This window comes from Heteronotia binoei, chromosome 9, assembly GCF_032191835.1.
Source record: "Heteronotia binoei isolate CCM8104 ecotype False Entrance Well chromosome 9, APGP_CSIRO_Hbin_v1, whole genome shotgun sequence".
NCBI lineage: Eukaryota > Metazoa > Chordata > Lepidosauria > Squamata > Gekkonidae > Heteronotia > Heteronotia binoei.
The window spans coordinates 13,476,209-13,494,769 of record NC_083231.1 but is presented as its reverse complement, the minus strand read 5'-3'; positions in this window follow the sequence as shown (position 1 = coordinate 13,494,769).

Here is an 18,561-nt window from a genome sequence, read left to right as displayed (position 1 = left end):
AAGCTTCTTTTTGAACTGGCCCAATTTGAGACCTCCCATCCACCCCAAACTGTCTGTCTGTTATCAGCCTAAGAGTAAGACAAAATGCAGGAAATTTGCTCTGCTCTGGCTTCTCATTTCTTTGTTTATGTGTGTCTGTGTCCTGAAACAGAATTTTTTAAAAGAAAAAAGCTCATTTTTAAAAGCAGTAAAACACATATAATAAAGTACAAATCAAAAAGGTCAATTAGCAGCAATACCTTTCCCACATTTAAATGCAGCTGAAATCCAATTGTGAGAGATTTTTGTTCTCTGATTTTCCCAAATCTCAATTACCATTTTCGCACACAGCTTACCTCGCAGTCACAATCCTGTTCCCTCCGCAGCGTCTGGTCGGATTTCCCACCATCTGTGCCAGAGTTACAGGAAGTGCCGCAGCTTCTGCGTAGCAAACGTAAACTGGGTTTTAGCGGTTTACGTTTGCTACGCAAAAGCCGCGGCACTTCCTGTAACTCCGGCACAGATGGTGGGAAATCTGACCAGACGCTGTGGAGGGAAAAAGGATTGTGACTGCGTGGTAAGCTGTGTGCGAAAACGGTATATAATCAGGTCATCCTAATCAGGTCTACTATTCATTTTATTCATCCTACAAACAGCATTCAGACTTACCAGAAAAATGCAAAAGATACCACGATCAGCAAAAAACAGAAGAAATCCCTTCATTTCTGCAGGAGTATCCCACATACCCTGCAGTTGTGGACAGGTTTACATTGGGACCACACAACATAGCATCCAGACAAGTATAAAGAACATGAATGACTCTGCAGTCTTGGCCAACTTGAAAAATCAGCAGTGGCTGAACATAACCTAACTCAAACAGGACACACAGGTTCTTATTCCAGGGCACTGTAATGCTGGACAACACATCCAATTACCATGTCAGATTACAAAAGGAAGCCACTGAAATCCATAAATATAAACACAATTTCAACAGGAAGGGAGTTTAAAAATGAATAGGGCATGGTTTCCAGTCCTGAAAAACACAAAATGCTCTACATCTTATGACAGCACTACCGATAAGATTAGAATTTCAACAGTCAAGCCATATGAAGAAGAAGAATTGCAGATTTATACCCCGCCCTTCTCTCTGAATCAGAGACTCAGTGGCTTACAATCTCCCATATCTTCTCCCCCCCACAACAGACACCCTGTGAGGAGGGTGGAGCTGAGAGGGCTCTCACAGCAGCTGCCCTTTCAAGGACAACCTCTGTCAGAGCTATAGCTGACCCAAGGCTATGCTAGCAGGTGCAAGTGGAGGAGTGGGGAATCAAACCCGGTTCTCCCAGATAAGAGTCTGCACACTTAACCATCACACCAAACTGGCTCTCATGCAAAAGAACCTTCTCAGGAAAGCTCCTGGAAAACTCCTACAAGATAATGACTCAGTCCTACTCCACCTTCCTTATATATAAATTACCTGCCTACTATCTTCTTCTCACTTTGACACAGAGAGAACTCTAGCCTTCTGTGTTATACCTCTGAGGATGCCAGTCACAGCTGCTGGCAAAATGTCAGGTTCTACAATGCCAAGATCATGGCCATACAGCCTGAAAAATCCAGAACTAATCTCTGTGTTGTTGTTGTTTTAGTTTGGGTACTTACCAGCAAACCATCATGTGCTCATCTTTTTCTTTGATTCCACTGATTTCCTGAATAATGCCAGTTCTAATTTCCAACCAGAACCTTAAAAAAAAAAAAAAACAGCTGCAGGGGACTGCTGCTCTCCTTCCCTCCCTCACCTGTGGGGCACAGTCCTTTCTCCCTCTGAAAGTAAGATGTCTGGGTTCAGTGTTCCCTCTAAGCTGAGTTAGCGTGAGCTAGCTCACAGTTTTTGTCTTAGCTCAGGAAAAAGGACCCCAGAGCAAACTAAAATCTATGCAGGAGCTCACAACTTTAATGCCAGTAGCTCGCAGAGTTTTTGCTCACAAGGCTCCACAGCTTAGAGCGAGCATTGGCTGGGTGTACCCTGTTTTATGGCCCACAGAACTGGAACCCTTGATCTAGTTCTCTTGAGATAGATCTAGGTGGGCAGCCATGTTGGTCTGAAGCAATAGAACGAAGCAGGAGTCAAGTATCACCTTTCAGACTAACAAAGTTTTATTCAGAATGGAAGCTTCCGTGTGCTAAAAGCACACTTCATCAGACAATAGGATGGAATGACACATTGCAGACTCATTCACTGCCCACTTTCTCTATATTAAGGACGGCTTGCCGTTCCATCTTATCGTCTGACGAAGAGTGCTCGAAACCTTGCAGGTGTTCACTTGAAACCTTGCAGGTGTTGAATAGACAGGGGATTCCATGCCCTTGCAATGTTGGGGTTATTTGGTTGGGAAATGCTTACTTCTGACCACCTCCTCCCTGGAAAAAATCCTCCATAGACAATAAGAACTTGTGCAATATATGACTTTTTTTGTTTTTAGAATCATACTGCAGAACTATGCCTTGGGAAACTGACATTTTTGGGGTCAAAATATTACATGTATATCACCATGGGAGTTATGATGGACACGATACAAATGCTACGGAGGGGCAATGTGGTAACTGTTAAAGCATTCCCCGTCTCTCTGCATTATTTGTCATCCATTTCCTGTGACATTCCCTTTCCTTGCTGCCTGGTGAAAGCGATAAGTGGGGGGGGGGGAGGCAACCCTGAGTCTGTGCTGCCAGCTAGATAGTAAAAAGGACATGGTAATGGAGGGGAAAGAGCAGGCTCTATAGTTTTCCAGCCCTTGTTACAGAAAGCCTCCAAAATAAAATAGTGGAGGAGCCGCTTCTTAAAGAGACCTGAAGGTGGAGGTGGGAAGACAGAAATTTGGTAATTTCTGGAGTTTTAAAAATCGCTCTTCGCCAGTCTCAAGGAACATTTCTCTTCCTTTTGAAATGGTCTACAAAAAAAAAGCCGTGATTCCATCCTGTTAGCTGGACATATAAAAACAATTAATCTTTTGAGCATGTACAAGAAGCTGTTATAAAGACTCACAGTGAAGAAGAAGAAGAAGAAGAAGATGATGATGATGATGATGATGATGATGATGATGATGATGATGATGATGATGATGATGATGATATTGGATTTATATTCTGCCCTGTACTCTGAATCTCAGAGTCTCAGAGTGGCTCACAATCTCCTTTATCTCCCCCCCCCCCAACAGACACCCTGTGAGGTGGGTGGGACTGAGAGGGTTCTCACAGCAGCTGCCCTTTGAAGGACAACTCCTACGAGAGCTATGGCTGACCCAAGGCCATTCCAGTAGCTGCAAGTGGAGGAGTGGGGAATCAAACCCAGTTCTCCCAGATAAGAGTCCGTGCACTTAACCACTACACCAAACTGGCTCTCTGAGAGAACACAGACACAGATCAGATCTGAGATAACACAGACCCAGAATGTGCAGGGAGGAGAGCCTATTTCAGGTCATAGCTAGATCCCCTTCAAAACAGCCCTGCAGATAATCAGACTCCATGTTCAAAGAAGCATTTAAATGTGCAACAACAACAAAAGAAAATGCGACAGCCTGCACCAACACATGCCACGAATGTATACAATTATTCTCAAGCATACAATTGACCAGATTTAACGTGAGGCTGTTGCGATCGCAGGCCACACATAGGTTGCCAATTCGGAAATTATGAATTGCTGGGATTCTCATGTAAAATCAGAGTGTGGTCAAACTGGAACGTTGGGCAGAGCTGACTCACAGAAGAATAATGGCATGCAATGAGCACAATCCAGCCGTTCTTCCTACCAGAGCCTTTTTCCAGCCATTGCAGAAAAATCTACAGATGGGGAAGGGACAGGGCTTTTTTTGTAGCAGGAACTCCTTTGCATATTAGGCCACACCCCACTGATGTAGCCAATCCTCCTGGAGCTTACAGTAGGCCCTGTACTAAGAACCCTGTAAGCTCTTGGAGGATTGGTTACATCAGGGGGTGTGACCTAATATGCAAAGGAGTTCCTGCTCCAAAAAAAGCCCTGGGAAGGGATACTTTTTGGTCACAAAAGCACAGTTTTGGAACAGTCTTAAGCAAGGCCTATTGACTAGTTTTTGATAATCACTGCAGATCGCAAGGGACAGTAAGACGGAAGTCCAGTGGAACCTCAAGGACTAATATTTATTTCAGAACGAGCGTTCATGTTTGAAAGCTTACTTCTTCAGCTGCTATGAAGAGCAAATCATTTTCTGCATTTTTTAAAAGGAAAATTACAAGATGGAAAATGGGAAACGGTCTTTAAGGTGCCACTGGACTTCCGGTTTATTTTGCTACAATAAACTAACATGGCTAAACCTCTGGAATTTACATAGGAGAGGCCACCCCACACAAAAGATGGGGTCTGACCAATGTAAAAATGAAAAACCGTCTAGGGTTGTCAGCACTGCCTCAGAAAACACCAAGGGCGTTTTCGCACTCACCTTCAAGTGGTGCGACCACCCTCCTCACGCCGGCGGATCTGCAGGGATTTCGCACCAGAAGCGCCGGCGCACCCAAAAGAGCCGGCGACTTCCGTCGCGAAACCAGCTCAAACGTTTTCCTGCTTCTTGGCGGTTTCCGTTTGAGCTGGTTTCGCGACGGAAGTCGCCGGCTCTTTTGGGTGCGCCGGCGCTTCTGGTGCGAAATCCCTGCAGATCCGCCGGCGTGAGGAGGGTGGTCGCACCACTTGAAGGTCAGTGCGAAAACGCCCCAAGAGATTTTTTAGGGCAGATTATGGGAAGTGTACAGTTTGGGGAGGATATGACATCACTTTCAGGTGATTCTCTTGGAATTTGCTTTAATATGTATGGTAAAGATAATAGAGACATAGGGGAACTCCTAGAATGTCACAACAGAGGTCATTTTCTGACCATTTTCTGACCAAGATTGGACCAAGGCCAGGGGGTTACCCATCACAGACTGGCAAATAGTAAACCCACAAATAACACCGTGTATTGAACCTAGAATCGGATTCGAATCTCTCACAGCATGGGCACCTGAAGTTGGGCAGAAAACTAAACAAGACTTTGACAAGTGTTTTAAAACCTGTGATAAATCCTATTTATGTACAGAAATTGATTTGCACACATGGATTTCTTGCAGAATTCATGCCTTAGAAATCCAAAATGTCACCTTCATAAACTACACCTTATTCTGTGACTCTAAAGACACTGAAATCAACTCTGTATTAATTATTATTGCTTATTTTATTAGGTGTCTCTGTAGGATACTGCTTCGAAGTTCCAGAATTGTAAACTGCAATTCAGCATGTTGACTTTTGTGCTGACAATAATGTAATTGCTTGAGGAAACATATTAATCAGATTCAAGACACTGCAAGCTCACAGTCAGGCCTCGGATTCAGCAGGAGCTCACAGGAGCACAGCTCCTGAACCTTTCTGAGGGTTCCCCCATCTTCCTTCCCATCTTGCCCGTTGAATAGTAGGTGCAGCTGCATAACAAACCCCTCCACCACCTATTCTTCTACAAAACGACCCCTGCTCACAGTTATATTGCCATTGTGATTTTTGAAGCATAATGTCTGGAACACAGGTCTCACGCGCACCCCTTTTTCCTTTCCAGGAGACAGTCACGCTTAAGAGGGGCATAAATACAGAGAAATAAAAATATTTCAAATTTCATTCAGGGACAAAAAATAAAGGAAACATATTGCTGGATGAAGACTAATATGAGGGAAAGAGGGGGGAACTGTTTTCACTGGGTGCATTCACAGATACAGAAACCGGTTTCACATTAGTCTTGTTCTGGGTGGAGAGCCCTTTTGCTACCGGGGCTTCTCTCCGTTTTCGCACAAGTTGCCCCAGAGCTGCAAGCTGGTGCGCCACTATTCTATAATTCTATAATTTGGGGTAGGTATTTGTGGGTTTCCTGCATTGTCCGGTACAAGGTGCTGGTTATTACCTTTAAAGCCCTATATGGTCTAGGACCTGCCTACCTTAGGGACCGTCTCTTCCCATATGTTCCCCGGAGAGTACTGCGATCTGGCTACCAAAATCTGCTCGTAATCCCCGGGCCAAAGGAGGCCCGGTTGAAGTCAACCAGGGACAGGGCCTTCTCAATAACAGCCCCTTGCTGGTGGAACCAGTTACCGGAAGAGGTCAGGGCCCTGCGGGATATTGGACAATTCCGCAGGGCCTGTAAGACAGTCCTCTTCCGGTTGGCCTATAACTGACCAGTCCCAAGCCACCAAACTACCAAAATACCGAAGGAGGTGTATAGACTGTATGTTGTTGGACTGATGCATGTTTTTAATGTTTTAATTTCTCAACTATGTAAACTGCTACTATATTTAAAATTTGAATTCTATGTTAGAATCTCTGTATTGTAAGCCGCCCTGAGCCCGCTTCGGTGGGGTAGGGTGGGATATAAATTAATTAAATAAATAAATAAAATTGTGCAGGGGGTTGGACTAGATGACCCTGGAGGTCCCTTCCAACTCTATGATTCTATTCCGCAGCAAGTGAGATTCTCTGACAAGTGGTTTCCGCTTGCTGCGGAAAAGTGGCATGCCAACTTGCAGCTCCGTGGCAGCTTATGCAAAAATGGAGAGAAGCCCCGGGGTCAAAAGGGCTCTCTACTTGGAACAAGCCCGAGTGCGAAACTGGTCTAAGTAATGCACTTTGCAGCTGGATTCTTACTGTGTAAGAATAGCAAAATCCACTTGCAAGAGGTCAGCATGTGAAAGCACCCACTGTTTTTGCATCATAGAATGCAGGAATCCATTTCTAGAGCCATGGGGCTTGAATCATGGGCCACCGAGTCAACCTGTAGAACTGCTGCCTCTCTTTAAAACTGCTGAGTGAGCAGAAGAGGCAGCTAGCTCTGGCCTTTTCTGCATATAGAGCTTATTTCTGATTTTCACTGAAGTTGAGTCAGTTGGCGCTTACTTCGAATGCTGTGCCTGCACTCTGCATATTTTTCTCTCTCCAATTTCTATTGGGAATTGAGTACTATACACTTTACATAAAAGGTAAAGGTAGCCCCCCCTGTGCAAGCACCAGTCGTTTTTGACTCTGGGGTGACGTTGCTTTTACAATGTTTTCATGGCAGACTTTTTATGGGGTGGTTTTGCCATTGCCTTCCCCAGTCATCTACACTTTCCCCCCAGTAAGCTGGGTACTCACTTTACTGACCTTGGAAGGATGGAAGACTAAGTCAGCCTGGAAGCCGGCTACCTGAACCAGCTTTCGCTGGAATTGAACTCAGGTCGTGAGCAGAGGGCTCCGACTGCAGTACTGCAGCTTTACCACTCTGCGCCACAGGGCTCTTACAGTTTACATACCAATGAGAAAATCTGGGTAATGTGGGGTTGGTCTCTCCTGATTGGTCAGTTTCACACTGGGCATGTCTTTTGAAATAGGAGATTCTTCCATTTGAATTTACTGTGGGGCCACCATTAGTGTTCTCCCTCCACTTCTTATCAGTAGTCAAGTAGTTTAGCACTAATGGTGGTAGGGGGGGAAATCATTGGCAGGGACTGCTTTAAAAGTTTAGTGAGAGGAGATGCTGACCACTTGGCCAGAGAGGCAGCAGGGAGGCTGCTGTGCCACCCCTTGGTAGAGGAGATTCGGGGGGGGGAGCAGGTGGAGACAGGCCTGGCGCTAGGGTTTCTGGTGCCACAGGCCAAATGCAATGCCCCCGCCCCTTTCGAGTGTTAATAGCATTGTATCTTAACCAACCAGGCACTTCATGCAAACAAGTCAGACAAAGACAATTACTTTCCTAATCTCCTTTTTCAAAATACATGCCTTGTGCAAAACTGACCAATAAGGAAAGACCAATTGGCCTGCAAGGGAGGGAAAATGTGAGGAAATGTGTGTATTTTTAAAGGCTTGGAAGAAAACGAAAAGGATAAGTCAACACAAAAGGACTCTGAGAAGCCATGGGGGTGAAGCACACCAGCAGGGAGGCTGTGTGCGAAAGTACCACAAAAAAGCTGAAAGGTACACAACCCAAAGTCTGCTGCAAAATTATGAAACAATTAATAACAAAACTTTATATTTATTGCACATACTGACTCACTGAATACACCAGTTGAGTATTGGATACTGTATGTGGAGCGTACGCTCTGTTTTTCCTCTTAATTGAAGATTCCAAAGGCTCAATGAAGGCTCAATGAAATTCCGCCATAGTCCAAATAAGATAGATAGATAGATAAATTTATTGTCATTGTTCTCAAGAAAATGAGAGCAACGAAATGAGGTGCTCTTCCACAAACATACCAACACATCAACACCCACAAAAGGACATATACATAGACCATTTAAATGCATCTAAAAACACATAACCATTCATAACCCTGCATTTAGCTTAACCACGGCACTTGGATAGAAGCTGCCCTTGAATCTATTTGTCTTTGCCTTCAGCACTCTATATCGCCTACCTGACGGTAAAATCTCAAATAGCAAGTGGCCCGGATGTGAAGGGTCCCTTAAGATCATTTGTATCTTCCTTTTACATCCCATATCATACAGATCCACCAATGAGGGGAGAGAACATCCACAAATCCAAATGAAGTTTAATGAAGATCCAAATGAAGTTTAAAGTAAGTCCAAAACTTGCAATAAATATCAAGTTTTGTTATTACCGGATTCGTTTCAAGGTGTTGGTTATTATTTGGGGAGGGACGGTGGCTCAGTGGTAGAGCATCTGCTTGGGAAGCAGAAGGTCCCAGGTTCAATCCCCGGCATCTCCAAAAAAAGGGTCCAGGCAAATAGGTGTGAAAAACCTCAGCTTGAGACCCTGGAGAGCCGCTGCCAGTCTGAGAAGACAATACTGACTTTGATGGACCAAGGGTCTGATTCAGTATAAGGCAGCTTCATATGTTCATATTACCTTTAAAGTCCCATATGGCCTGGGTCCAGCATACCTTAGAGACCGCCTTTCCCTGCATATGCCCCAGCGAGCACTTCGGTCTGGGTCTCAAAACCTGTTGACAGTTCCCAGCATCAGAGAAGCGAGGCTCAAATCAACGAGAGCCAGGACCTTTTCTGTTGCTGCCCCAGTTGGTGGAATGAGCGGCCGGAAGAAACCAGGGCCCTGTGAGAGCTTCCACAGTCCCGCAGGGCCTGCAAAAAAACAGCACTCTTCCACCATGCATTTTCATAATGACAACATCTGCAGCAGCGGGATTGGCCCATAAAAACATCACCGACGGTCTACCTCTCCATGCTAGCGCGATCCTAGGACCTCTTAGAATGGCTAACCGCCATTCAGATCGCTGTCTGAAACCATGACACCAGCACAAGTAGATGTTTTTCGAAATTGTTTTTATGGTTTATGGTTTTTTTATTGTTGCTTCATTTCATTTGGTCACACAAATGTGACTGTGGGACCTCTAATCTGTGAGCCGCCCTGAGCCTGCCTCGGCGGGGAGGGCGGGATGTAAATCAAATAAATAAATAAATACTAAATAAATTAGTAAATTGTTTCATCATTTTGCGGCAGACTTTCGGCTTTTTTATGGGGGAGAAGCAGACTGAGAGTGGGCTCAGAACTGAAAGGGGTAGGGTGGAGAGATCAATGCGGGGGGAAGGGAGAATGTGATTAGAATGTGCAGGGGAATGTAGAAGGGGGGAAACGCCCAACGCTGATACATTGTGAAAGAGAAGGAAATAGAACATGCAGAAAGGACCTTAGCTTCTCATGCCTGGCTTTTCCGTAGTCCTTGGCTCCACCTCTTCTTTCCCACTAGCAATTCACCTGGACTTCTGCTTGGTATCAATATATCCATATATCTAATTTTCAGTGTAAGACCATTTGTGGATACTTAAATGTGGAGAATGGAGCCAGTAGACCAAATGGCCCTTCCTACAAATCTGAGAAAAGCCCTAGGTTTGCAAAAAAAAAAAAAAAATCTGAAATCTAAAACAAACAAACCAAAAAAAGACACAAAAATGGGGGCTAAAACAGCTCCAAACAATAGAAGCAATGAAAACAATTAGGAAATGAATGTCTTCAGCGGCCATTGTGGGGTTGCTAGGCAACCACAACAATATGCCAACTTCAACCTCTGGTTTCTGTCACTCAGGCCCGGCAGCTACCACCCAGTGACTCACAACTATTCAGTAGCAACCACCAGATAGGAACCAGCGTGATGTAGTGGTAAAAGTTTCAGACTAGGATTTGGGAGACTTAGATCTGAATCCCCGCTCTGTCACGAATGGGTAACCTTGGGCCAGTTACTAAGCTTCAATACTCTCTTTACCTTGCATGTGGCTGTGAGCATAAAAATGGGGAGTAAAGAGGATGGTACAGGCTGTTTTTGAGTCCTCATTGAGGGGGGAAGGCAGGATATCATTGAAATGATTAAATAATAAATATAGCTGAAGGGGGGGCAGGTAAAAAGTAGGTGGGAAGGAGATAAGGAAGCAAATAACAGTGAGGATATGGGGGTGCAATGATATGGTCTGCCCCGTGACACAGAGTGGTAAAGCTGCAGTACCGCAGTCTGAGCTCTCTGCTCACGACCTGAGTTCGATCGTGGCGGAAGCTGGGATCAGGTAGCCGGCTCAAGGTTGACTCGGCCTTCCATCCTTCCGAGGTCGGTAAAATGAGTCCCCAGCTTAAACGTCATGATGCGATGTCACCCCAGAATCAGAAATGATTGGTGCTTGCATGGGGGGCTACCTTTACCTTTACCTTTTATAGGCGTGCCAGGAGGAGGGAAAGAGGAACTACCGTGAAAGGTGACACCAGGGCTTTCTTTTGTAGAAAAAGCCCAGCAGGAACTCATTGGCATGTTAGGCCACACCCCCTGACACCAGACCAGCTGGAACTGTGTTCCTGTGCATTCCTGCTTTAAAAACAAAAAAAGCCCTGGGTGATTTGGGGTGTTTTTACACTGACAGTTTGTGAATCTCTATCACCACACTGGAAACTCACCTTTTACATTACCTAGCGTTCCCACAACTGTTTTGCATCGTTGCTGCCCAAAGCATCTACATTTGTTTCGGTGAGATGAGTTCTGGCGCTGCTGCTGCAACGTTTTTCTGGTCATTTCTCTACAGGCGTTTCAAACTTGTAGAAATTTGCATGCATTTTAAAAGACTCCTCCAAAAGCCACAAGGTGCAGTAATTTGCATGAGAACTGACAGCACTTGATTTTTTTACATATCATTGCTTGCCTCATCTTGTAATTTAAATGTGTATTGTTTTTGCAGTGTTGACACGATTTCCATGCAATCGTATACATTTAACTAAGCATTGGTATTCCGGCTGCCCTCTGATCAGAGACCCCTCCCCCAATTGAAACACTTTCAGCAGGAAATATGGAAGTTTGGCGATGCAAAGTGAGCAGAGCAAATCCATCAATGTAAAATGAAAATAATTAAAGCGGAACGGTGGCAGGTGATTTGAAGACTCTAAAACTCTGGATCAAACTGAATGTAAAAACACCCATCAAGTCCTTCCAGGTTCCTCACTGTGTAAATGGCTCTGCAACCAGCTCTATACAACTGCGCCACAGTTTTCCTAGAGGAGGCTGCTGGGGGAATGGAAGCAAGGAAAGCTGAAGATAGGGGGCAGATAAAGATAGCAGATAAAGATAAAGGAGCCCTGTGGCACAGATTGGTAAAGCTGCAGTATTGCAGTCCGAGCCCTCTGCTCATGACCTGAGCTCGATCCCAGCGGAAACTGGGTTCAGGTAGCGGACTCAAGGTTAACTCAGCCTTCCATCCTTCCGAGGTCGGTAAAATGAGTCCCCAGCTTGCTGCAGGGGGAGTGTAGATGACTGGGGAAGGCCATAGCAAACCACCCTGTAAAAAGTCTGCCGTGAAAACGTGAAAGCAACGTCACCCCAGAGTTGGAAACGACTGGTGCTTGCACAGGGGACTACCTTTACCTTTTCTTTCCTTTTTTAAACTTTTTTGGCTCGTAAGTGGGAAGGAGAGAAGGAAGCTACAAAGGGGGAAGGGGTACATGGGCTTTTAGGGAAGGGGACAGAAAAACCAGTGGAGAGGAATTAGAATCCCTCACATAGTCCGTGCGTTTTCCATTTGCACCTCATTTAATTCTCAATCTTTTTTGTTTTGATTGCTTGCAAATGCTTCTTGGGTAACACTGTTATGGAAAGACCAGTCCTTTACATTGATGATCTGTCAGGATAGGATTTTTACGTGGACAGCTTCCGTTCTGCTTCGTATTTTTAGATCCTCAGAAAGATGCCGTCTGAGTTCAGCCTTGAACCTAGCATTCATTGCGCTGTGCTTGAATAACTGCATAGGGCAGAAGTCAAACCAGACAGTAGAGACACATCTATTTCAGTTTCCAGAGGCTTAGAATTTGAATAAAGAGGGTTTTCTTTTTTCATACAACATTGAAATAATCTCACTGAAAAGGAACACTAAGAATAAAACTCCAGGCAGGCATAATTGAATGTAAGCGTCACAAAGCACAGTTGTGTTTTCTTGCAAAAAAACATGCATAGGCATTAGGAACAGGGGGGGGGGGTTGTTTGTTTTGGTTTTGGTAGCAGGAGCTCCTTTGCATATTAGACTACAAACCCCTGAAGAGCTTACAGTAGGCCCTGTGAGAAGAGCCCTGTAAGCTCCAGGAGGTTTGGCTACATCAGGGGGTGCAGCCTAATATGCAAATGTGGCCACTGTGGGACACAGAGTGTTGGACTGGATGGGCCACTGGCCTGATCCAACATGGCTTCTCTTATGTTCTTATGTGACACAGAGTGTTGGACTGGATGGGCCATTGGCCTGATCCAACATGGCTTCTCTTATGTTCTTATGTGACACAGAGTGTTGGACTGGATGGGCCATTGGCCTGATCCAACATGGCTTCTCTTATGTGACACAGAGTGTTGGACTGGATGGGCCATTGGCCTGACCCAACATGGCTTCTCTTATGTTCTTATGTGACACAGATTGTTGGACTGGATGGGCCATTGGCCTGACCCAACATGGCTTCTCTTATGTTCTTATGTGACACAGAGTGTTGGACTGGGTGGCCCATTGACCTGATCCAACATGGCTTCTCTTATGTTCTTAATGTGACACAGAGTGTTGGACTGGATGGGCCACTGGCCTGATCCAACATGGCTTCTCTTATGTTCTAATGAGTTCCTGCTACCCCAAAAATGCCCTGGTTTAAACAAAGAATAATAGGCACATAATCATTCCAAGATTGCTTTGTATTTGGCTGTGCTTTAGAAACAAACACATGCATTGGTAACATAGAGGCAGGGTGTTATGGTGCGGGAACTAGGGATACAAGATTTCCAGGGCTCAAACTGGTCTAGAATTCACTACACATAACTCTTGGCACATAAGCTCTGACCTTACACCTTTCTTGATCAATTCTGGACCGTGCAGCATACAATAAGACACTGGATGGAATATGTATGCCCGTCATTAAGACATAAGGCTGTAGAATAAGAGGCCTCAAGAATATCTCTAAGCCTTTGTCACTTCATTAAATGTCCTTGTGGTCCAGCATTGTTCTATTGTTTTATTCCACTCTGTATTATGAGCCAATATGTGCACTTACCTTTCTGACCTCTGAAGAAGACCAGTCTAGGTCGAAATGCGTCAGGTCAAGTTGAGTGGGTTCCCATTGTACATAGGATAGAGGCTTATTGTGGGCCCTTAAATGGTTTTAGCTTTCTACAATAAATACAGATATGTTGGCTTATGATTTATTTTACGCTTTGTTTTTAATGTTTGGCCCTTTTATTGCATATTAACCTTTCAGGTTTCTTACTCCAGTTTTTGGGTTAAGTTTCCCTTCTTTATTTTTTCCTAGAATTCAAGAAGCCAGGAAGCTCATATGCTTCATAAGAGCATAAAAACAGCCCTGCTGGATCAGACCAATGGTCCATCTTGTCCAAAATCCTGCCTCACGAGGTGGGCAAACAGCAATGCTGGAGGCCCAACAACTGGCATAGATGTTGCCTTCTGGCTCCAGGATTCATAGTGCCTCTGAATTTGGAGGTTCTCCTTGGTAGCCATTGATAGATTCATCCTCTATGAATCTATCTAATCCCCTTTCAAAACTGTTTAGTCCTGTGGCCATCACGGCAGCCTCCGGCACCAAATTCCGCATTTTTTTTGTTAATTAACATTTTATTGGAGTTTTCCAGTACAAAAAACAAACGAGATTGCAAAGCAATAAGGATGCAAGTAACATTGTAAATAACATTGCAGTGCAGTAAATAATATTGACTATAGCTAAGTAAGAAGTATGTATAAGCAAGCTGTAAACTGTATTGGACAAGAACGTAAAAGCTACATTACGTCTAAAAAAGAAATTAAAAGATAGGAAACCTAGCAAGTAGATTAACGTCAAGTTAATGTAAGATGCCATACTCAATCAGTTATGGAATTTGACTCAACTTGACCTGACGCGTTTCGACCTAGACTGGTCTTCTTCAGAGGTCAGAAAGGTAAGTGCACATATTGGCTCATAATACAGAGTGGAATAAAACAATAGAGCAATGCTGGACCACAAGGACATTTAATGAAGTGACAAAGGCTTAGAGATATTCTTGAGGCCTCTTATTCTACAGCCTTATGTCTAAATCAAGGGCATCTCTGTGTAAAGTAGTACTTCCTTTTGGTCATCCTGAGCCTACTGTCCGTCAGTTTCATTGGATGCCCTCACGTTTTTAATATTTTGAGAGAGTAAGAAAAAGTTCTCTTAGTCAACTCTCTCTGCCCCATGCATGACTTTATCATGTCCCCTCTTTATCGTCTCGTTTCTGAACTGAAAAATCCCAGACTCCTCAGCCTTTCCTCATAGGGAAGGTGCCAAAACCCTTGGACGATTGGCTACATTGGGGTGTGTGTCCTAATATGCAAATGAGTTCCTGCTGCAAAAAAAGCCCTGGTTTATACACAGATTTATCACAAGTCACCTTTAACAGAAAGCCAGAAATGTTACAAAAAGTTTTATGCAGCATATGCCTGAATAAAACACTGCACAAAAAAGAATCTCCACATTTGTTTTATTGTGGTGATTTATCAATGGCTATCTCCACACAGAGCCCTGTGGCACAGAGTGGTAAAGCTGCAGTACTGCAGTCCTAAGCTCTGCTCACGACCTGAGTTCAATTCCAGTGGAAGCTGGTTCAGATAGCCAGTTCCAGGTTGACTCAGCCTTCCATCCTTCCGAGGTCGGTAAAATGAGGACCCAGCTTGCTGGGGGGGAAGTGTAGATGACTGGGGAAGGCAATGGCAAACCACAGTGTAAAAAGTCTGCCGTGAAAACATTGTGGAAGCAACATCACCCCAGAGTCGAAAATGACTGGTGCTTTACCTTTTTTTTTTTACCTTTAACAGAAAGCCAGAAATGTTACAAAGAGTTTTATGCAGCATATGCCTGAATAAGAACATAAGAGAAGCCATGTTGGATCAGGCCAATGGCCCATCCAGTCCAACACTCTGTGTCACATAAGAACATAAGAGAAGCCATGTTGGATATATATATAATAACAACAACTTTTTTATTTGTATCCTGCCCTCCCCACAAGCAGGCTCAGGGCGGCTCACAACATGTAAATGCAGTGTACAATAAAACCATATACAATAATTTCAATTATAAATTCCAGTTATAGATTCATATACAATTTCAGTTATAAAATCATCCTTAAAATCATTAAAATTACATTAGAATTAAGATTATGGTGCTATAATTAAGATCTTTCATATATGTACATATATATATGTACACTGTGGCTAATAGCCACTGATGGACCTCCACTCCATATTTTTACCTAACCCCCTCTTGAAGCTGTCTATGCTTGTAGCCGCCACCACCTCCTGCGGCAGTGAATTCCACGTGTTAATCACCCTTTGGGTGAAGAAGGACTTCCTTTTATCCATTGTAACCCAACTGCTCAGCAATTTCATCGAATGCCCACGAGTTCTTGTATTGTGAGAAACACTGCACACAAAAAGAAATCTTCACATTTGTTCTATTGTGGTGTTTTATCGACAGCTATCTCCACATATGGAGGAGAGAAAAGTGTTAATGCACCTAAGGGACTTGAAGTTTGGCAAGCTTTCTTCGAAATCCTCCCAGTTATATCAGAATTATAATGTACTGCAAGCAGAAATTCCAGAAAATAAAGGCATGGGACAGGAGCAAGTAGTTCATGCCCACTTGATACATGGGGCCACAGTAACACAACTGCAGGCAAAGATTTTGTCACAGTGAACCATCTGTATCAGTGGTACTTCAGGCGGACTTTTTAGCATCCCCACCCAACTATTTAAAAACCGCTAGTGTCCTGCTGTGTGTGTGAAAGAGAGAGTGATTGGAGCCCAAAGCCTGTTTGTATATGGAGCATCTCAAAATCGTTCCCAAGACGTCTAGCAAATCTGACACGGACGCTCAAAGCTCTGCTCCCGAACTGTCACAAATAGGACTATACCCACTGACACACTGGTGTCAGATGCTTGCAGGGAGAGCGTCTTGATGCAAAAGGACATTCGGAATTTTGCAGGCGGGTAAGACTTCCACACTATTAAACCTTTCCTTTTGCGAAGAGGCAGGGGCGGTCCTCCATTGACACATCTGTCAGATAGTTTAAGATCACACTGATGGAGGACAGAGCCACCCAACAAGTCCGAGGGGAAACGATTACCTTGAGCTACAATCTGTCATAGTAGATATACCAGGCGGTGGTAGAACTGGGGTGGAAGTGAGCTTCTATTCTGCACCTTTCCCAGTAACAGGGTCCAGAAATGTTCTCGTTAAGAACCGGGGGGGGGGGGGGTCACTGTCGAAAAAGAGGTGCCAGAGCTTATTACCTCAACTCATTTGCATATTTAACAGCACCGTAAGATGGTTTTAAAAATGTTTTCATAGTGTTTATTGTTTAAAGTTTGATTATCAAAGATTTCAGGTTTTCACGGCTGGTAACATCATTAGGGTTTGTAGAATCTTTCGGGCTCAAGTGCCGTGTTCTACTGGAGAAAGTTTTCCTTCCAGACGTTTCGTTCTCAGCTGCGGAGAACATCCGCAGCTGAGAACGAAACGTCTGGAAGGAAAACTTTCTCCGGTAGAAACACGGCACTTGAGCCCGAAGGATTCTACAAACCCTAATAATAAAGTTTGATTGTTTAATTGTATTTCTTGTCTGAAATTTTTTTTTTTGGTCCAAAAACTTTTTTATTGAATTTAATAAACATACAAATAAAGCAATCAATGACTGTATCTGCAATCATTCTTTGTGTATAAGCATAGCATACCAGCAGAAAACAAAATATATATATATACACAAAATACAAACTAAACAATTTTGAACTGATCGTTAGCCGCCCTGAGTCCGCTTGCGGAGAGGGCGGGGTATAAATTAGAGATGATGAGGATGATGACGACGATAACAACAACAACAACTCATTTGCCTATGCTGCACACCCCCTGGCATCACTGAAAGATGTACTAAAATTCTATCAGCTCAGCATCTACCTTAAAATGCTTTTTTTTGCATTATCATAATTATCATAAGAAAATCTTACTCTCATCATATGTTTTAAATGACGTTCTTCTATGTGGCCACAGTGGCATGAGGAAGATTCCCATCTGTCTGTTTGACACATTTTGGTTGTTTTCACATTTTTGTGGAGGGGAAATCTTAGAAAGTTTGTCAAATCACAGAGTTCAGCAACATTCTCACTGGGGGGGGGGGGGGTGCTGAACAATGGAGCCCAGAAGCAAGTATTGGGGCAGAAGAAGAAGAAGAAGAAGAAGAAGAAGAAGAAGATGATGATGATATTGGATTTATATCCCACCCTCCACTCCGAAGAGTCTCAGAGCGGCTCACAATCTCCTTACCTTCCTCCCCCCACAACAGACACCCTGTGAGGTGGGTGGGGCTGGAGAGGGCTCTCACAGCAGCTGCCCTTTCAAGGACAACCTCTGCCAGAGCTATGGCTGACCCAAGGCCATGCTAGCAGGTGCAAGTGGAGGAGTGGGGAATCAAACCCGGTTCTCCCCAGATAAGAGTCCGCACACTTAACCACTACACCAAAACTGGCTCTCCAGAAGAAGAAGAAGTTGATGGTGGTGGTGGTGATGATGATGTCAGCGTAGGGTTCATGGACGCTCCAATAATGGACAGACTCTTTTTCATTTGAAAATAGTTTCATTTATTGGATACATGCATGTTACTGCTACGAGAGTTCTTTGAAAGTGATAAGGTACACACAAACTAGCTTGGGCCTTTATGGCCCAGGATCAAAGCTAGGGGGGTTAGATCATTCTCATAATACCGTTGCATTCTACTTCTAAGAGGTGCGAGGTTCGCACCCTGATATCTTGCATAGCTAGCCGCGTCCGTTCTCTCTCCCCCCACCGGCGTCCTCGCATCGGCTGAGAGCTGGACCCATAGTTTGCACTTCAAACACTTTTACAGCTCTTGGCGCCAAGCTCCTCTCCCCCCCCCCCCCACTTCTCCTGCTCTCCCAGCTAAATTATAGTTACAGTTCACAGGGTTAGTAAGCAACACAACAATTTAGGCATTCTGGTTAATATCAATTTGAACACAAGCTGACAGATGAAGATATTGGATTTATATCCC